The sequence below is a fragment of the Colius striatus genome, chromosome 16 (assembly GCF_028858725.1).
Source record: "Colius striatus isolate bColStr4 chromosome 16, bColStr4.1.hap1, whole genome shotgun sequence".
In the NCBI taxonomy this organism is placed as follows: domain Eukaryota; kingdom Metazoa; phylum Chordata; class Aves; order Coliiformes; family Coliidae; genus Colius; species Colius striatus.
Window position 1 is genome coordinate 14,638,649 of NC_084774.1, and position 18,765 is coordinate 14,657,413.

Sequence of the window (18,765 nt, forward strand, 5' to 3'; positions counted from 1 at the left end):
TCCAGGTCAATCTTTTTCTTTCTCTGCAGAGAAAGAAAGGAGGAAAAAAAAGAGAAAGAAAATAAAAACCCACACAAAAATCAATCCATCAAATGTCATTACAGATTTATTAAGCCTGATGTAGAAAGACTTTTAACAGTAACATCTTCAGAAAGCATAAAAAGAGCACTTCTGTTCAGTCTTGTGCTTTGAAAATCTAAATATATTTTTATCATATAAATAATTCTTTTCATGTTTTAAGTGCATCTGGTTTTTTTTTTTCCTTTTCAAATTTCCATTTTACAATTGGCCAAAACTGAAGTCTGCATTGACTGAAATGAAGCCATTTGCAAAGCTAATGATGTTGTGAAGCATGTCTATGGTGAACCATATCAGCTAGATTTCAGAAAGGTAGTTCAATGAGTGCAGCATTAAAATGAGGGACAGCCTCCAGCAAAATCATAATTGAACACACCCAAGTCCTTAATGTCTGCAGTTGGGTTTCCTGATGCAAATTACGATAACATTTCAGATGTGAGCAGTCGCTTTCCAATAGCTGTAGTGGAAAAGACATTTTATGCCACAAAGGAAAGAATTACCATGTTTAAAAATGTAAATAATATATGTATAGAAACCTTTTTTATGGAAATGAGGCATTCAGGATTATGTGAACAGTTTGGGCTATTTTTTTTGTCCTTTTAAACACAACAGATAAAGATGTGTGATCTATTATTCAGGGCTTTAATTACACTTCTAAAACTGCAGTGATTTTATTAAAAATAAAAAATAAAATCCCTGGGCAGAAAAAGTAATGTTTTCTGTGGGAAAGTTGAGGGATTTTTTTTTTTGTTTTGTTTTACAATGTATTTACTGTGGTAAAAATACAGAACAAAACCCCAACATTAATAGATTCCAATGCTGCAAAATCATACAGAGAAATACAACTTAAACACACAGGAACACAGTCATCTTCCTGTAAATCAGAAAAGGCCTTAGATAAATAGGTTTGACCTGATTTAAATTTAATGAGATACATAGTCCTGATTGTTAATAATTGGTTTGGGGGAACCCAAAACAATAAAAGCAGTAATCTCCTCTAGTATAAATTATACAAATTTATTTAGCAATCAACAAAAGGGGGGAGGGGTAAAAAAAATGCCATTAACATTATCAATTTGTTTAGTTTAAGTTAGTTATTATAAGCAAATAATTTGGAGACAAATTGCCAGCTCGGCTTGGAGAAACACAGTAAATATGGGGAAGATGTGTGTCTGTGCTGGAGCTGTAGGCCACTAGGTGGTATGGTCCTCCCAGCAGAAAGGGTTTTTCCATGGGAAGAACCATTCATAATCATCAAAACCAAGTGAAACATGGTTTTGATTAAAACAGCCTGTTGGCTCAATAATCTTTGTAATTTTAAAAACATCCTTAATGTGGAAGAAGAACACTGCAATGTCAGAAATGGCCTTGGGGCCCATTATAAACAGCAATAAAATAAATAAGGAGGAGAAATGAGAGGTCATGAAAACAAAATTAAGCTAATGTTTCAAATTTTGACAATTATGAATTGCTCCTCCAAGAAGACATAAAAAAAATAATTCAGGCACTATTAGATAAAAATACAAAGAGAATAATTGTACATGTATGAGTTTTCCCATGGGACTAAGCATGCTTTAAAAGCAAAACTTGACTTAGATTTCCCCTCTTCCCCCCGTCCCCCCTTTATAGCCAGCAATTGGGCAGGTCTCATGCAAACACAGACTTGCTTCTCAGAGTTCCTCCAAAAAACTCTTCTCTAATTCCTTTATGAGCCTTTAAAAGCTGATGACCAAGAAAAACAAAAACTGCAAGCATATTTTCTATACCAAAAAAAACCCAACTTATCCCCCATTATGGACCAATTTGTTTTTTGTAGGAAACCAAAACAAGCAAATATAACAAAATCTGTGTCCATAACACGGCAATATAGCTAATATATACAAATATGTACAGTATAAAAATGCATCAAAGGCGCAACTTTTCATCCAAACAAGCTGCAGTGCACAATGAAAAGCAGCTTGCCCCCCCCCCTCCACTCTAAGTATACAGGCAATATATTCTATACAGCATGCACTTGTTACAAAAGTAGTGCAGAAGCACTGAAACATTCTACAGATCAAGTCACCGTGAGTTCTCTCGGAAAGAAGTCCCATTTGCGTTGTTAATATAAAAAATGTGTTTCATCTTTCCTGTTGCAATTTGTAGTATATACAAGTTTTTGTTTTGAGAGAAATGAGCTTTTGATTCTATTTTTTTAAATTATTATTAAACAAAATGCTAGACCTAACACCACGGGTCACAGATGTAACCTGAAGATGCTGCCAATAACAAACTTTCTACATACCACAAGCGCCAGGGCAGAGCAAAACTGTCGACTTTGCTATCATGGCCAGCTATGCTCTATTATTTCAAATGGGGGTGGATCTCTCATGATTCGTGCTGAAATATTCAAGATAATAAAATCCAGAACAAATGTACAGAAAAAAAAAGACCCCAAACCAACAAAGGATTACTAAGTGGTGCCTGAGCACTAGACAAAAGGGCATATTGTACCAGAGACATATGACAGTGAAGTACCCTGAGCCAAATAAGAACTGTTTAGCTTGTCAGCTTTTGCAACCTGTATTGCACATTCCAGCATTTGCTGCATTATAAAGCCAAAATACTGTGTTGTACATCCTGAAGATATCTGCTGCTTCCTTGGTGCCAACAGTGCCCAGCTGTTGCTTCAGCCACGGAATCGTTGCCTGTTTATAAATAGACACGCATTCCCCCCAGTACAGTGTGCCAGTGAGTGCACAAGTAGATGGATGTACGTAGGGGTAGATGTCTGTATCTAGCTGCATATCTACCTAGATATATACAGATACACTGGTTTTTAATGTTACATGGACCAGTTAATCAGTGAAAACATCTCCCATACGAATCTTCTGCATGTCAGACAATTGCATGGATATTTGAGTACTGTAAATGCACCCCTCATCCAGGGCTGATGACCACCTGAGGATGTGGCTTTCAAGGGAAAGCATTGCCTGCATCTAACGTAGCTGCATTTTTGCAAGATGTTATTTTCATTTTCTTTTAAAAATACTGTTTTTTTTCCCCCTGCTATCTCATCTAAGTGTAATGAAAGAATTTGTTGCCTTTACTTAGATCAAAAAAGGAAAAAAAAAAAAGGATTGCTCAGCTAGAGCTCAAGTGGAGATGTACAATCTGCCAGGATTAGTGTTTAATCTGTTGTCTCAAACAAGGCTTTTTACAAAGGCCTGAAGACATTTCATGAGCTGAGAGTGATGATGAACTGGAAGTTTATTACTCTGTAGTTAAGTCCAGTGGTACAGCTATTTCACTTTTTAAAATTCTGTCAAAGAAAATATTGTGCAGACACTTTGGTACGAGAAACATCAGTGTCATCTTAAACTTTATCTGCCCTTCACGTTTTTGGCAGCTTTGTTAAAACAAAAAGTAACCATGAGTGTAGACTGAAGTATACTGGAATAAAAGTGCTTGCACTGGGATAAAAGTGGTCCAGCAAAGCAAAATAAGCTGTACTAGTATAAAGTGCTTTACAGCAATACAACTGTTTTTATATTAGGACTTTTACCAGCATAGTCACATCAACAACAAAGCTTTGCAAACGCTTCCTTGACACAACTATAAAACTTCTGAAGTGCAGACTGTGCCTTAGATTTAATCTGCATGGCACTGGAGACTGTTTGCTGAAGTTGTTTTCAAAACCATCTAAACACGTTTGGAATCCCAGGTTAGGACCATGAGGACAGTGTTTGGAGCTGTGGAGGCAGTGGGTAAATATAGTCACTTTGAAGGAGTAGCTCTGGATTTACACTGGAATAAATGAATTCAGAATCTGGTTTCTGTTTTTTAGAAGTTGGTATAAATAAAGCTGAAGATTGAAATGAAATCTGAGGGAGGCAGTCGCAGGGAAGATTAGGAAGATGCTGGTGGGACATGGCACAGCGTGTGAGGGACAATGGGCTTTTACGCTTGGCACATGCTCATGTGCAGAGGTCTGTTGGCTTCTGTTATCACTGTAAACTCATTATTATGATTTACTTTTTATTCTTTCCCTTTCTTTCAGGAGACAACTGGAGAGTAAGAATCCTAAAATCTGTGTATTTGTGTGAAGTCAACCACTGGAGGCAATAATTAAGACAAGAAGAAAAAAGCTAACCCGGGAAGCATTTCTTTCTGGAATCATTCAGGGCCACCAACAGAAAGACTTCTCTTGACTTCAAGTGCTGACAAAGTAAGACCTTGGTTTGATGAAATGTGAACTGAAATATGCCTTTAGTTGCATGGTATTTATTTAGTTACAGGTTTCAAAATATTACTTTTGCTGTGGTCCGATCTCTCACATATAAAAAAAGGCTCAGTTTACTCTTGCCCATGGCCAGCTCAAACTCTTCAGCACCATTACTGAAAAGTTCTTAGTTTTAGTAAAATTCAGTAAATTTTTGCCAATCGTTTTCAGCTGAGGATAGAGATTTGGTTGCAACCTGCGGGAGAAATTGTGAGGAGGAACAGGAAAATGGGCCAGCAAAACTACAGTGTCACTGCGCCTGCTGTGGCTTTGAAACCCAATGAAAAGCTGGTACAAGGTCTCTTCTTGGGTGGCCAGGAACCAGGAATTACAACTCTATGTATCTCCTAAACACAGCTTCCTGGGAGCAAAAATAATATGTCAGGTTGCATGGTAGGAAGATGGGCACATAGCAGCAGTTTTTCAAAATATATAGAGGTGGTTATATTGGTGTTGTTGCTTGGGGACAGATGGTCTTTAAACCCTGCTGTAATTGTGACATATTGATCTGGAATCTGTGATCAATACTGTCTTTATAGAGAGAATTTTAAATATAAATTGCATCATATATCTGTTTGAGAAGACAAAAGCCTTATGTGACTGAGATCCACCTCCACAGAGCTGAAGAGTTTTCTCCAGCCTGAGAGTTACAGTGGCAAGTGGAGAGGGGCCAGAGGCCTCAGCCCAGCTTGGCCTTGGGCACTGAAGTCGCTTCTTCAGTGGCAGAAAACCTCTGCCAAAAATTAGGTTGCCATCTTTCATTCCTCTATGTTTTTCTCAATAGGTTTGATTGCAAGATAATAGTCACAGCAAGACCAAGCTGAAATCTGACCTGAGCTGCTGTGCTTGAAACAGAGCAGGGATTTTGTGGGAGGATCAGGCCATTAGGAGTTATCAGGGCACAATACTGTAGAAAGCAAATTTGCCCTTGGTAGCCCCCACTCAGAGGCTGTCTGGGGCCAAAACTCTTGCTTTTGTATTTTCCCATCACCAAGGGTAGCTTGCTTTTCATGCAAAGCCTGCACAGACACTCCCTGGTGGGAATATTCCCTTCTATCTTAGGAATTGAACTGTGGGTATGAATTAGTCAATAAATATGGTGCTTTATGAAAACACAATTAATGAAAGAAAAAAGACCAAAAAATCCAAGACAATCTTTGCCATCTGAACGTGTGAGAGTTGCCTCAATAGCCTGTAAAACTGGTTTGGAAGGCTTCAACCCCTATCGTGTTAATATATAATTATTGATTTTTAAAATGATTTCTTATGTCCTCCATGATCTCTAAAAAAGCTAGGCAGGCCAGTCTTGTAAATACTTTTACAAGTAGGTAATAAAAGCCATGATAAGTTGCCTTGACAAGTAATTACTGGGCAAGTTTGTTAGTGGATTCTCAAAGATTTTTTTTTAAAACCAACAATTATTATTGTACTAATGACAGACATTTTTAAAGTTAAGTGTCCTTCTCCTTCTCAGCCTAAATAAGAAGAGCCTGGAAAAAAACCACCTGAGACTGATCCACTGAAATTCTTACATATTAGGTTCCAAAGAGATGCTAATTATATCTCCCTCTTTTAAAAAAAGAACATTTTTTTCAAGGTGTTACGGCTTATTTTGACATGGATGGTGGTGGGAAGGGAGCACTTGTTTCTGAATAAATCTCTCAAAGCGGTGTGTAAGGGTAACAATTCTTACTGCTTTATTGCAGTGCAAGAGCATAAACAGCTTGGATATGTGGTGTATCAATATGCCACTTGTTAATAAGCAAGGACGTGAATCATAAATATTCTGCTGTTTGATCACCAGGCTTTTAATTAATGTTTTGATGATCTCCAATAAGAATAAAAGTCAGAACGATAGATATTGAGTAGATACGACAGAGAAAAGATGCAATGATTTTCTGTGTTACCTGATTTATATGACAGATAAACTATCAACTCATCCAGTTTCGTACAGAGAAAGAGAGGAGAGACATACATTTTCTTTTTTTATATCATATTGTAAAAAAAGAAAAAACAATCACTTAATTCAAATGTGTACCTAAAATGTTCCCAGAGGACAACGATGCAGGCAAAATAATCAAGGTTTAGCACTGTGTAATAAAGGTTTGTGGCCAGATTTCAAATGAAGGAGCTGTTCCTGCACTTCCCTGTGCTGGAGTGAAGCCTCTTGAGCAAAACACACTCCTGGGCCGGCCAGACCTCCTTCAGAGACTCCAGCACTCCCAAAAATCCTGAGAGAGGTTTTAATTTCTGGAGTCCCAGGTGCTGGCACAGCTGGGGCAGCCAGTGGTGGTGGGATCCTGTGCCCTACCATCATCACAAGCCCCGCTCACTGTCTGTGGGCCTCTGGGAAAGCCTCTTTTCTGCCAAAACTGAGAAGCTGGTGCCCTGAGGTGCTGGCCAGGGCCTTATAGCAGGAACTCTAGCAGCAACAGGGCTCCTTGCTCCCAGCAGCATCCCGTGTTGACATCTGGATGGCTCAGCCATGGCCACAAGTGGCAAAACATCCTGCCTAGAGGCTTCCATCGAAGCAGAGGCAAAAGGCCCATCTATGACAGGGTGTGGGATCAGGGCCGTGTGAGGTGGGGGGGAAACTTCACCTGCTGAATGCTTCAAGCAGCCAATTATTTTTTCTAGATGGTCCCAAAGCTTGGGGAAGGCAGCAGGGCTGGAGATGTGCGAGTGGTTTCTCCCAGGTGGCATTTTACTGCTTGCTGCCTTTGGGTCTGTGCCTCAGGACCCACCTTATGCAACTTCACTTAATAACTCTGAACTGGGCTGTGCAATTTAACCGCTTCTGAAGAGCTCGATGCTAATGCATTGATTTTGCTTTAATAGAATTTTGTTGTCAATGGCCAGTGCTCAGCACGGTGCAGGCTTCAATCTTAACCCATCTGAAGGCTCTGCTCGTTTCCAGTTGAGCTCCGTTCATTTCCAGTTGAATAGGTTAAGCAAAGACAGACCTCACTGTTCTCAATTCACTTTATGATCCTCCCATCATAAAAAATAATATCAGCACCTTGCTTTTCATGTCAGAACTACATTTGAGCTGCTATTCCCTATGCCCATGAGTAAATCCCATAAAAGCCGCCCCGTTGTACTGTCGCTATTTTTCCTTGTGGATGATTGATTGATGGATGAGTGCTGACACTTCAATGAAGCTATTTCGACTGCCATCTCAATCCGATGATGTGAGGGGTATATTTTCTGTCCATGCCTCATTACTTCAGAATGACATTCCTGGAACTTCATTTACTTTTTCCCCCCTTCCCTCAAGCGCCATATTTTTTCCCATCTAGGTTATGCATGCCATAAAAAAAGCAATTTGCTATTATATGTGGCATAAGGGCAACACTTTCCCTAGGAGGTAAATAAGAAGGGCCTTTTTTTCTCCTTCATGTTGAGTTTAGGGATCATGTCAAAATTTCCCCAACAATGCCAAAACAGGCCCTTCTGCACCAGCCACAGGGAATGCAGCAAACGTGTTTAGCCTGATTTTGTAAAAGCTGCACTTCAATTATATCCTTGAATATCTAAAGCAAAACAATGGTAAAAGACACTCTAAAGCCCTCCCTCATTTGAGAAAGATCCTCTTCTCAACTTCTGCTTGGTGTTCTTTGAACATCTCATTTGTAACAGAGTAGCGGTTTATAGCTTGATCCAGACTTATTTTTCCTTTGAGAATAGAAGGGGAGTTCCTCATTAAATGCAGAGGTGGGTTTGTCTATTGGAGGTCGCTTTCGTCGTGAGGAAACGCTTAGCGAGAGTAACTGGGGCTGTGCCTGGTTTTCCAAGCAGTGCACTAGGTAACGGGAGCCTGTGACATCATTAGCATATCCTGGACGGTTTTGTGAGTTGACTCGGGACCCGATTTTAATCTGTGTAATACAGTATTCCCGTTAATAATAATGTATAATTAAGACATCCGTTAAAAATCCATAACGTTAATTTAATGGAGGAAATCTAATACAGTTCTATTGGAATTTTTACGTTAAATTAACTTTAACGGGCTTTTAATGGATGTCTTAATTAGATCTCATTATTAACGTGAATATTCCACAAATTAAAATCGGGACCTCAAAGTTTTAATGAAAAAAGTTACAAGCACCAATTTCAAATTGCCATCTTTGTAGCCCCCTTCTGCCCAGGCTTCGGTGGAGGTGATGCCAGTTATGCTCACCCACCAGCCGGCCAGAGAGCACCAGGACCAGATTCTGATCTCATCTGCGGTAGCATGAATCCAAGGAAACTCCACTGGCCACAACAGAGAGCTTCAGATTTACGTTCACCTCAGAAAAGAAGTCTACCTTTATTCTTTTATATCTATATATAGATATTTATATAGTGATATTTATATATAGATATACTTATATTTATATAATGTTCAATAATCTAACAATAGTACTTTCGTTTAAAAATCACTCCATCACATATGTCTCGTCATAAACCATAATGGAGATTTAAATATATATATATATCTGAGGAATAAAGCAAACTGAAAATAATCCATTTTAAACAAATCTTTGGCAGCAACATGGTTAAGCATAACTATTTGAACAACTTGCACAGAAGATTAACATTGTTCAGAGGTTTTTTGGCTCAGAATCTGTTTTAACTTAATAATTCTTGTACTTACTGTGATGTATTGATCCCTAGTGCAATGACTGGATTGGGCAACCCAGGTGCAACAGTAATAGCTGCACAGAATAGAAACATTTCCTTTAGACAAACTATCCCAAAGGGGTTATAAATAGGAAATGGACATTACCATGAAAAGTAAAGCTTCCAATGTGACTGCATCTTGTGTAGCACACTTGGACATTAAACTATGAAGAATTCTTTTTTTTTTCCTGTCAAGTGTTACAAATTGACGAAATAAGTACATCAATGTTCTCAGTCATTATCTTACTTCAGTGGCACTTTGTTTTAGTGACAGCAAAAAGGGACAGCGGAGACCAGACAGTCCCAGTGCAGTTTATCAATGAAAATCTAATATCGTCCATAAGCAGGGGAGTGGAAATCAATACTTCATTACCAAATTGTTAGTGAGGATGAAGAAGAATAGCGAGAGTTTTTTGGCAGTCTTCTCGGTCCGGGTTGTTGCGAGTTCAGTGTCAGGATGGGAGTGACACGCAGGGGCAGGCTGGGTGCGGGACCCGGGGCTGGAGAGCTGGAGCTAAGGCATTCGTCCTGCAAGCAGAAAAATGACAGCAGCTATTGTTACCCAATTTCTAAGCATGATTCCAGATTTTAGTGAATAAGTACTTGTATCAATAGCAATTTCTGGAAATGAGTCAGCTTTGATTTGCTTTGTCCTCCCACAGGCTCACAAAAAGCAGAGACCCAGAAGTGTGAATAAACCCCCCAGATCCTCATACCTGTAACCACACAGGGATTACTGAGTGAGCTCGAGCGGATGCTGGGTTCTGCCTGGTCCAGACTGCGTTACTCTGCACCTCTGCTTTTCCCTCATGTTGCATAAACCTGGACAATCTAATGAGCTTCTTTCTACTTCCAGACAAGAATATACTCTCAAATCCTCCTGGTAAGTTGGACATCCTGGCACCTACGTTGTGTTCAATTACTCAACTAAAGCCACCATTCTTCCTTTTCCATTCTGCAGCTACTAAAAGTGCTAAGTGACTCAAGTTGTGAAGTTACTTGAGACAGAAGGTGCTTGTTTTATTTAATTTCAAGATGTGGGTTTAAAAGTTCAGCCCAAAATTGAGTTCTGTTTGGCTTATAACCTGGGAGAAAGATACTGAGAAAAGCAGTAGAAAAAAACAACTGGAAAAAATAGGGTGAGAAATGAGGCAAGCAATAAGTACAGTGAAAGTCAATCTGGAGAGAGCACAGAGGAAAAAAAAGATCAACAGCGGGCAAAGAGAAATATGTTACTGAAAAATATATTTTCTGTTCAAGGCCATGGACATTTCAGCAAACACAACTCAAATCCTGCGGTGTGTTCCCCGTGTCCTGGCTAAATCACCTGGAAATTCAGCAGTAGCTTTATTTAAAGCAAAAAAAACCCCCTCAGCTTTTAAAAAAAGTTCCATATGAAAACAAAAGAGCCCATTGACTTCATGCTGTTCAGTTTATAATATGGTTTGTTTTACAACATCTTCACCTTTTCAGTTTTCACAGTGATGCTGAGTTTTGCACTGGCAACCCAAATCTGCTATGGAGAAACTGTTGGAAGGGAAGGGGTTGTTTTGGCAGCCAAATGTAGAGACTTTTGGCAACTGAGGATGCATGGAAGTCAGTTTGAAATTGCGGTGAATACCTTAGATCGTTAGTCTCACTTAAAAAGTATTAAAAGCAATCCACATTGACACATTAAAATGTTGTCTTTAGGTTTCAGAGGTAAGGCTCCAGAGCAATTCACACTTTGCAAAGCTATTATTTTTAACTGCAAGAGGACAAAGCTGTGTCAATTTATGTCTTGTTCAAATTTTCAAAGAAATCCAGAAGTCTTACTATTATAATGCCTGGAGCTGAAACACAGTCATGCCATGAGCTGGCTCTGCTTCTGCCACTGAGTTCTCAGCTGCAGAATCACCCTCTGCAAATGGTCCCGGTGCAGACTGCAAAGGTGGCATAGGCATTTGATTTTCTGAGTAGATTTTTCAGTCCTCACCAAGACAGAAAGCTACCTGTGTCACACCATATAAGTCCTGCCTTGGATCATATCAAGCTCTGTAGCAGCTCTGACATGCAGAGCATCTGCCCAGCTCATGGGTGCAGGACACGGATGTTGTGGCCTGGTTGGTCAATGTGAGCAGCAGTGGTGAAAGAGCTGAATGCAGGAGCCATAACTCTTGATTAATTCAACTCTGCTTCCAGAATGTTGTTAGGGCAATTAAGCAGCATGTAGTAATACTGAAAGTGCTAAATCTGGGAAGGAGCCTTGGTTTGAAGCAGAATACTGTTTTCTCGCCAGCGGGAAATATTTATCAAGGGCTTGGATTGGGAAACTGAAGAGCCAAACTCCTGACTCCTTTTCTTTTTGATTCATTGTAAGGAAGGTCCTTAGACTTTTGTATTAGACCAGCCATAAATCAGCTTAGTAATATTCCTGGTCACTCCTACATCACAAGAGAAGCATGCACAGAGCAACATTAAGGACACAGTTAACCCTTGGCAGAACTCTTCAGAGGCACATTAGTAAGGGTGTAGGTCCAGGAAAACTCTTCTGGCAACAAACTCCCTTCAGAAGTTCTCACCCTTTCCTATCATTTCTGGTCCGTGGTATAATATAATCCTCAACTCTGTCCCTGCAACCATCGATGAGTCTGCATGACCCCAGCTCAAAACTGGGTCCAGCTCTCCCAAGGGGCCACACAAACACTTTCCCACAGGACTCCCCAGTGCAGGGCTGGGACTGCACAGCTGATGGGGAAGGATGGAAATCTCTTCAACTGGTTTTCTTGCTGGAAGAAGGAAGGTGGAACAGAGCAGCTGGGAGCTGGAGAGGATTCTCTACACTGCTGCGTGTGCATGGACAGGTTTGGTTTAGCACTGCTGTAAAAATTGTCTGTGACAGTTGCATAAACTTTCGAGGATAAGTGTCCGTAGGCTTGACTCATGACAACATTCATGCATAACTAAAATGAGTTGAGACATGGCATTGAATTCAGTGGGGTAGGTACTTCACTCCTAGGTCTTTTTTTTGGCCAAAGTCTCCATCCTTAGGTTTGTGGGGTTTTCTTTTTTCACTGATATCACTGCAGGCTGGGACAGGACTTTGGGAAATTAATTAGTGTGAGCTCTGATCAATAAGGGTCATAGTTTATGTATTTAATTATCAAGTCTCGAAGAGATTCAGGGAGTATGTGGAGAGCTTGTCACCCACAGTCTGGTGCATGTTCAAACAGCAGTTGATGGGCAAAGTTTGTTGCTTCCTGGGCATTTGTTGGAATGTAGCTCATCCTCTACCATAAAGAAAAACCTGTCATTTAAATTATGTTATGAAAATGCCGTTGAGGGTGTTCATTATGCTGATGTCTTGTACAGCATATGTGAAATATCAGTTGCAGATACTGAAGCTTTGCTTTTATTTAACATTAATTATCGAGCCTTCAACAGATGTAAAAAGTTGAATCTGTTTCAGCGCGGATGTGTCAGGACTCAGGATTCCTTCTAACAATCACCTGCCCACTCCTTGTCCGTGGCACAGCTTCCCTCCCCTCATTCAAAAACACAGCTGTGAAACCTCTGAAATAGGAACTCTCAAACGTGTCTGCAAGCTGAGACAACTGTCAACTGTGTGTCAACAGCTGCTGGTGCACGTGCCCAGCCTCGGCAGGCCGGCCCGGCGCTGCTCAGATGGCCTCCTGGGCCACCCTGGCTCCCGCTCACCACACCAGCAGCCAGAGAGCGAGCTCACACACATGCCAAATCCCATGCTTTTGTTTGCTCTCTCTAGTCTCCCTTTCCCCTTTTCTTCATGGCCAAAAGCCACATGAACTGAATGACACAGCTTCCTAGCGGGGAGGACATGGCCTGTCCCCCCACGGGTTGGTTTTCAGCTCTTCTCTTGGGGATTGCTGTCACTGTGCTTTGGGTTCTGCAGTGGCACGGTCTGAGTGTGATGGTACTCCAGAGACAGGCAGATTCATGTGTTCATGTGTTTACATTTTGGGATGCTTTTTTTTTTTCCCCAGATCTTTCCTAATATAATTTTCTCATCTTCTATTAGTGTAATGGGATAATAAAAATGACAACATGTACCTGTGATCCACCCATCAAAGTCCACAGGAGTCTGGATCAAAACCTTTCACACTGCAGCTGTACTTACAGTAATAAATTACAGGACTCTTAGAAGGCCAAATAGAAAGACACAGACAACCCCTTTGTGGTTACCAAACATGCTATCTCTAGATGTCATTTTTGACCTACTTTTGCTAGATTTTTACAGCAGCAGAAAATCTGTTCCTTAAAAGAATCATGCTTTCATGCAGAATACCTAGATGGGGAGAAAAGGCAAATCTGGATAGATTTTATTTCATTTAGGACTCCTCTTACCATGAATTACAATATTATAGACTCTAAATGCCTTCTTTTTACCCATAATTATAACTAAAATTATATCAATCTAAACAGTAACTACTCAAATGATTCATCCTGATTGTAAGGAACATGCTCTCTTAAGTTATGCCTGCCCATCCATTTTAGGGCCTTGAGAAAGGAATAGCTTTCCAGAAGGTCATTTAACAGCATATTAAATAAATAAACAGGACATATTTGTTTCAGAAAATACACTCTAACAGGGTGGGAAAGCATTTTGGGACAGGTAAGAATAATCCTTGTGAAAACTGATACCCTCAGTTCTTCCTCGCTGCTGAGAGTGCAGCACCCACTCAAAACACATGTAGAGGCTTCATGTGATGTCAGCAGGAAAAGGTCCCTGATGTTCCTCACAGGGAAAAGTGTTGTGCCAAGAAGCCCTGTTGTTTGCTGAAGTCACAGTCAGCTGCTGCCCAGCAGCAGAGCACAGGCAGAAGAGGACACACAGCACAACCCACTGGCAGGTCCCTGAGCCCCTCACGTCCCTCCAGAAGGCACCAGACTTCGTGTTTTCAGCCTGTGCTGTGAGCCACAGGGAGAGAGGAGTGTGGAAAAAGGTCTCCTTTATTGTCAAAGTAAAACATACTTCTATCTCATGATCTAAGCTTACGAGAATGCAGGACAAGATAATGGAAGAGAAATGAGGGCTCTAGCTGAGCTGTTCCTGGGGTGTGTCTGTCTAAATACAAAGTTGTCTGACTCTGGTAACACCCAGGTGGAGGGACTGAAAGACCTCATTGCCCGGGCTGATGGAAAATACATTTAATAAAAACTCCAAGTCATTAAGTTGCATTTATCTCGGAAAACTCAGTGTTGAAGACATTTTGTTAAGAGGCTAAGGCCAAGGCCAGATAAAAGTACTCTGGATTTCAGCAGCAAGGTCATCAGAGCACCTGTCTGCAGCTGGTACAAAACAGCTGATCTGTAGGAGGTCAGTGGAGTTGTGTTGATTTTCCTCAGCTGGCCTGGCCCAACAGTTTTGGGGTATAAAAGAATCCTCATCTTGAAATCTACCAAAGTAACCTCAAAAACCTTTTCCTTCTTGAATTGCTTGTTTACAGAAACTTCTGATATCAGTGTATATAGTTTTGTATGACAGATTTTTTTTAGCCGGGACTCTGGTTGAGCAAAACTCTTCAGCATATGCCTATTGGTATTGTGCACGGTGCAGTGAGCACAGTGATCCATCTCTGCCAGGAGCTGTGGACTAATGGTACCAAACACCACGTCTGGGCTGCACAGTTACAGCCACACTGACGTTTTAGGGGCATGCCTGTGCAAGTGTGTTTGTGTACCAATCATGCCACCTGAGACCTAAGAGAGAGGCAAAAATTCCTCTGCGTATACAGCATATTTTATGTACAAATATAACTTACAAAGAAGGACTTATTTTTATATGTAAATATATATACAAAAAGCAGCCCAGTCACACCTACTGAACATGTGCAGCAGTGCCCAGCTCACTAGGGTTAGCAGATATCCCTGAACAAATACAGTTAGATCCTCCAAATCCACCTGAACAACAAGGCTTGTGAAAACGCTGACATCTGTTAGCCTGAGCAGTTCCCCTGAGGGCAGGCAGTTTCTTCTGCAAATGACTAGAAAAGGATCTGGGAGTATTTTAAAAGCAGGTAAGATGAGCCACATCCTCAAAAGACAGAGGCAAATACAGTAAGGGTGGAGGTGAGGCTGCTTCTGAAGCTGCCCCATTCCTCTCTTCACGTGTGACCTCTTGCCAGGGCTGGCTGTGTGGTGATGGAGGTCAGGGGCTACTTAGGCTGAGCAAAATCAGCAAAAAATGTTGTAGGGTTTTTTTTTTTCCTGATGGTTTGGGGAATCTAGATCAGGCAGCCATTCTGGATGGAGGGATGACACAGGAGGGACACCCAGCCTTGCAAGGCGCACTCATCCTGTCACTGATTCCTTCGGGAGCAGTCAGGAGAGGAAGGGAAGAGAGTGACCTGAGTGCTAAAACCTGGTGAGAACTGGTGGTTTTGGCTATAGATGAATCATTTCACCTCCTTCTATGTCTCAGCTGTTTTGCTGATAGATGAAGTCAGACAAAAGACTAGGAGCTGCAGCTCCCCACGTCTTCAGAGAGATGCAGTGAAATCCTGGTGGAGAGAGTGGGATTTCTGCCACTTGTGTTGAGAAAGGCCAAGATTTCACCCCTGATCTCAGCTTGGGCCTCAAGGTGACACATGCTCAGTAACAAAGAGCAGCACACATGGTATCTAACAGGAACAAGGAAGTATCCTGACACTGAACTGGTCCCTCCTAATCGGTTCTGCACACAGAGAAAGCCCCATGCAGGGGTATCTGGAAGGATAACAGGCTTGTAAAGGGAGAAAAAAAAAGAGAGATAACACCAAATTTTTGTTTTATTCCTATAAAGAAAAGATAATGATTAAATCACAATGTATTTGAGAGCACATGTTATTGACAGCCTATTCTTGGAGGAAAAAAAAAAGTGGATTTTTTTGGCAAAGTTTCTCTATTTGCTAAAGATTAAATTGTTCATTGTACAGGGCACCATCTGCCCTTGGAGAGAGATTTAGTTGATGGCAGCTGTAACCAAAGTGTGGAAGATATAGCTGAATTTCTGGTTTCTTTTCAACTAGCAACTGTCATTACAGGTCACATGCAAACTGTGTCATTTTCTGTGACAAGCAGGTTCTGAAGACTTGGGTGCTTACTACATTTTAAAATGCCACCTGTATAGATCCCAGAAGAGAAATAGCTTTTGTAACACACCTTGAAAAAAGTGAATTTAGAGCAGATAAACAAAGCCATTATGGTTCTGCTGGCTGGATGCCAGTGGTGGGTTCAAGTCCCAGGTTTACACGGATGGAGGTCAGGATGTTCTGGTGGGTCACTTAAGGCTGGACTTCCTCAGTTGATTTAAGTGCTTAAAAAGGCCAAATTATCATCTGCAAGTGTTTACTCAACTGCTGCATAACTCCTCAATTGCCTCCTTTTTCCCCCCTCTGGTAGTGTAATTAATTCCCTGTTAGATTAAACCATATTTTTTTCAATTCTGAAGAGAATTTCTTAATCATCAAACTAGAGGCCACTTCAGGTGGGTTTTCTCCCAGCCCCACACATTGAGCTGTGAGGCTAAAATGTCTGTAGATTCACTGCGAGACACTAAAGGCCACTCGAGAGTGGGGAGATGCTGACCCTATCTCTACGTTCAGGGGTATTTTGATATGACACAGAGGTTGTCACTGGCTAAAGCAAATAGGAAGGAATTTGTGCCTCTTTCCTCTCTCCTGAACACTGTAACTTTTCTGCAGGAGAATTATGTTTCCTTTCTCTGCTGAACAGAATGGGAGGGGAGAAGTTAAGAGCACACTGGTAGATTTTATTAGGACTAAGAAACAAAGCAAAACAAAAAAGCAAAGCCAAACTTCTTTCCTTTCATCCCTGCCTTGCTATGAAAGTGCCTTCATATTTCCAGGCTTGCTGACAATATTTCAGGATGGTACATCACACACTGTCTTCTCCGGAACAGCAGACATTGTCAGTGCTGGGAGACAACTGCTCTCTGGATTGTACTTCACAAAGAGTCTGTATAAAGCATTTCTATAGAAAAAAGATTTTTGAAATTTGTGAGTCTCTCAGCCTTTCAGACAAGGATGAGTGCTGGTTAATTTTCTTCTGATGATTTCCACATTTTCTACAGGAAAAACAACAGCTACTGCTGCCTTAAGACAGACTGAACTAGATGTAACATGCCTAGATGTAAGATGGGGTGGGATTTTTTCACATGAAAAAAATTGCAGGGCATAAATTTGTTTTCAAGTTTATTCTGTTCAGTTTAACTTTTTGGTCTTCTATCACATTTTGTCATAGTAGAATGGGATCGTGTTTTGAAACAGAAATTGCTACTGCTGGTAAACTTTTAACATATCTGGTGTAATTAAAGCTATTCTTTTGGGCAATAAGACTTACTTTAAGGGTCAGAGTCTTTGCCTTTTTATCAACATATTGTTCATCATTTCCAGTGTCAACACATCTTTCTGATTGCTCTGTGATGTGCCCAGGCCACTTCCACCCTTGGGAAGGCTCATGGTCCCATGTCTCTCTGCTGCTGCAAAACACCCACCCCTTGCTTTTACTTAGGCAGATACACCTATTTCCATCCAAGATTTGACTGAACTCCAGTGCTGCTTTAAGGATCAGGACCTTTAAAGAGACAACCAGAAAAATGCTTAAAATCCAAGACTATGCCTGTCTGGGTTACTTTTTTTGCAGAAAGCATTAGTTGGTTGGAGTGGAGAGCTGCTTGAGGAAGCACTTACGACACGAATTCCCACCTTAAAAACCAAATCAGTGCGCTCAGCTCGAGCTACAAGTAAATCACCTACTCCATGGTGCCAGAGCTGCACATGCTTTTCTGCTGCTGATTTATCTGTAAAATATATCACATGCCAGTTACTTGAATTAGGATCATGGGGAGAAGGGAATCATTAGAGAGTAGACGCAACTCTAACGCATAAAGAAAACTTATCCGTTTGTCTCCACCGCAGTGCCTGTTTTATTTCCTCTTCATGCACTGACAGTACTGATGAGACAACGGATGCTGTAATCCTAAACAACTGCTTTTAGGGGTAGCATCATTAGGGTTTCAAATGTATGAATCAGCCATAGGTTTGGCTTTCCAGGCAGGCCCTTTTTCCTGCTCTTTGCGATGTCTTTAGCTGTGCTGGCAGGTGAATGGCACAGTCCGGATCAGGTATTTCACTCCTAGTGCTGTTTCCTTTGCTATCAGAGTGCAAAGCTAGGTAAATTAGACTTGGAGAAAGGGACACTGCATCTTTGAGTAATGAGGCTGGGAAACAGGGAACACATTTTCCACTAGCTCATGTCTCACTGTATGGCATTCCGATTTCGTGACACTTCATAATAAATCATTGCTTATCACTCACATGGGAACATAACATGGTTCAAGTTAAGATTCGTTAGTGATTGTAAAGAAGAAACATGAATTGCTCTATATCAGGGCTTTTTGATCATCTTTCTGTCCACTGCAGGCACTTTTTTATCGTAATATTTACTGTAACTGCTGTTTAAAGCATAAATAAAAAGGAAAAGAAAGAGTAGAAAATGTGAATAATGAAAATAAATTTATTTGTCTTATGTGTTTATGTAAACATCTGGCAATTGCTTTGCTCAGCAGCTTGTACTCGGTGTCACAGCCTGCTGCACCAACACCAGTTTCTAAAGCTGGGATTTTAAATATCTATATGTACGTGTGTATATAAAAACCCTAAAGGCCAATACATTCATTTTCTAGAGGAGAACGTTCTAGAAAGCACATCTAGAGTCAATTTGCTCCCTTGTCTACCACAGGGAGA

At 40.8% G+C, this 18,765-nt stretch overlaps 1 protein-coding gene across 2 annotated transcripts in view; it reads right to left on the reverse strand.

The window, feature by feature from the left end:
• Window positions 1-514: 514 nt before the first annotated feature.
• The window catches only part of TSHZ2 (teashirt zinc finger homeobox 2), a 227,791-nt gene continuing 209,540 nt past the window's right edge, over window positions 515-18,765 (reverse strand). The window contains exons 3-4 of one of the 2 annotated variants that reach the window (XR_009819839.1): window positions 9,108-9,529; window positions 515-535 (exon numbers count right to left, since the gene is read on the reverse strand). The gene's annotated coding sequence lies outside the window, so the exon portion shown is untranslated. Of the gene's footprint in view, window positions 536-8,827; window positions 9,530-18,765 lie in introns of those variants that run through there. The other variant, XM_062009084.1, reaches the window with a different exon arrangement.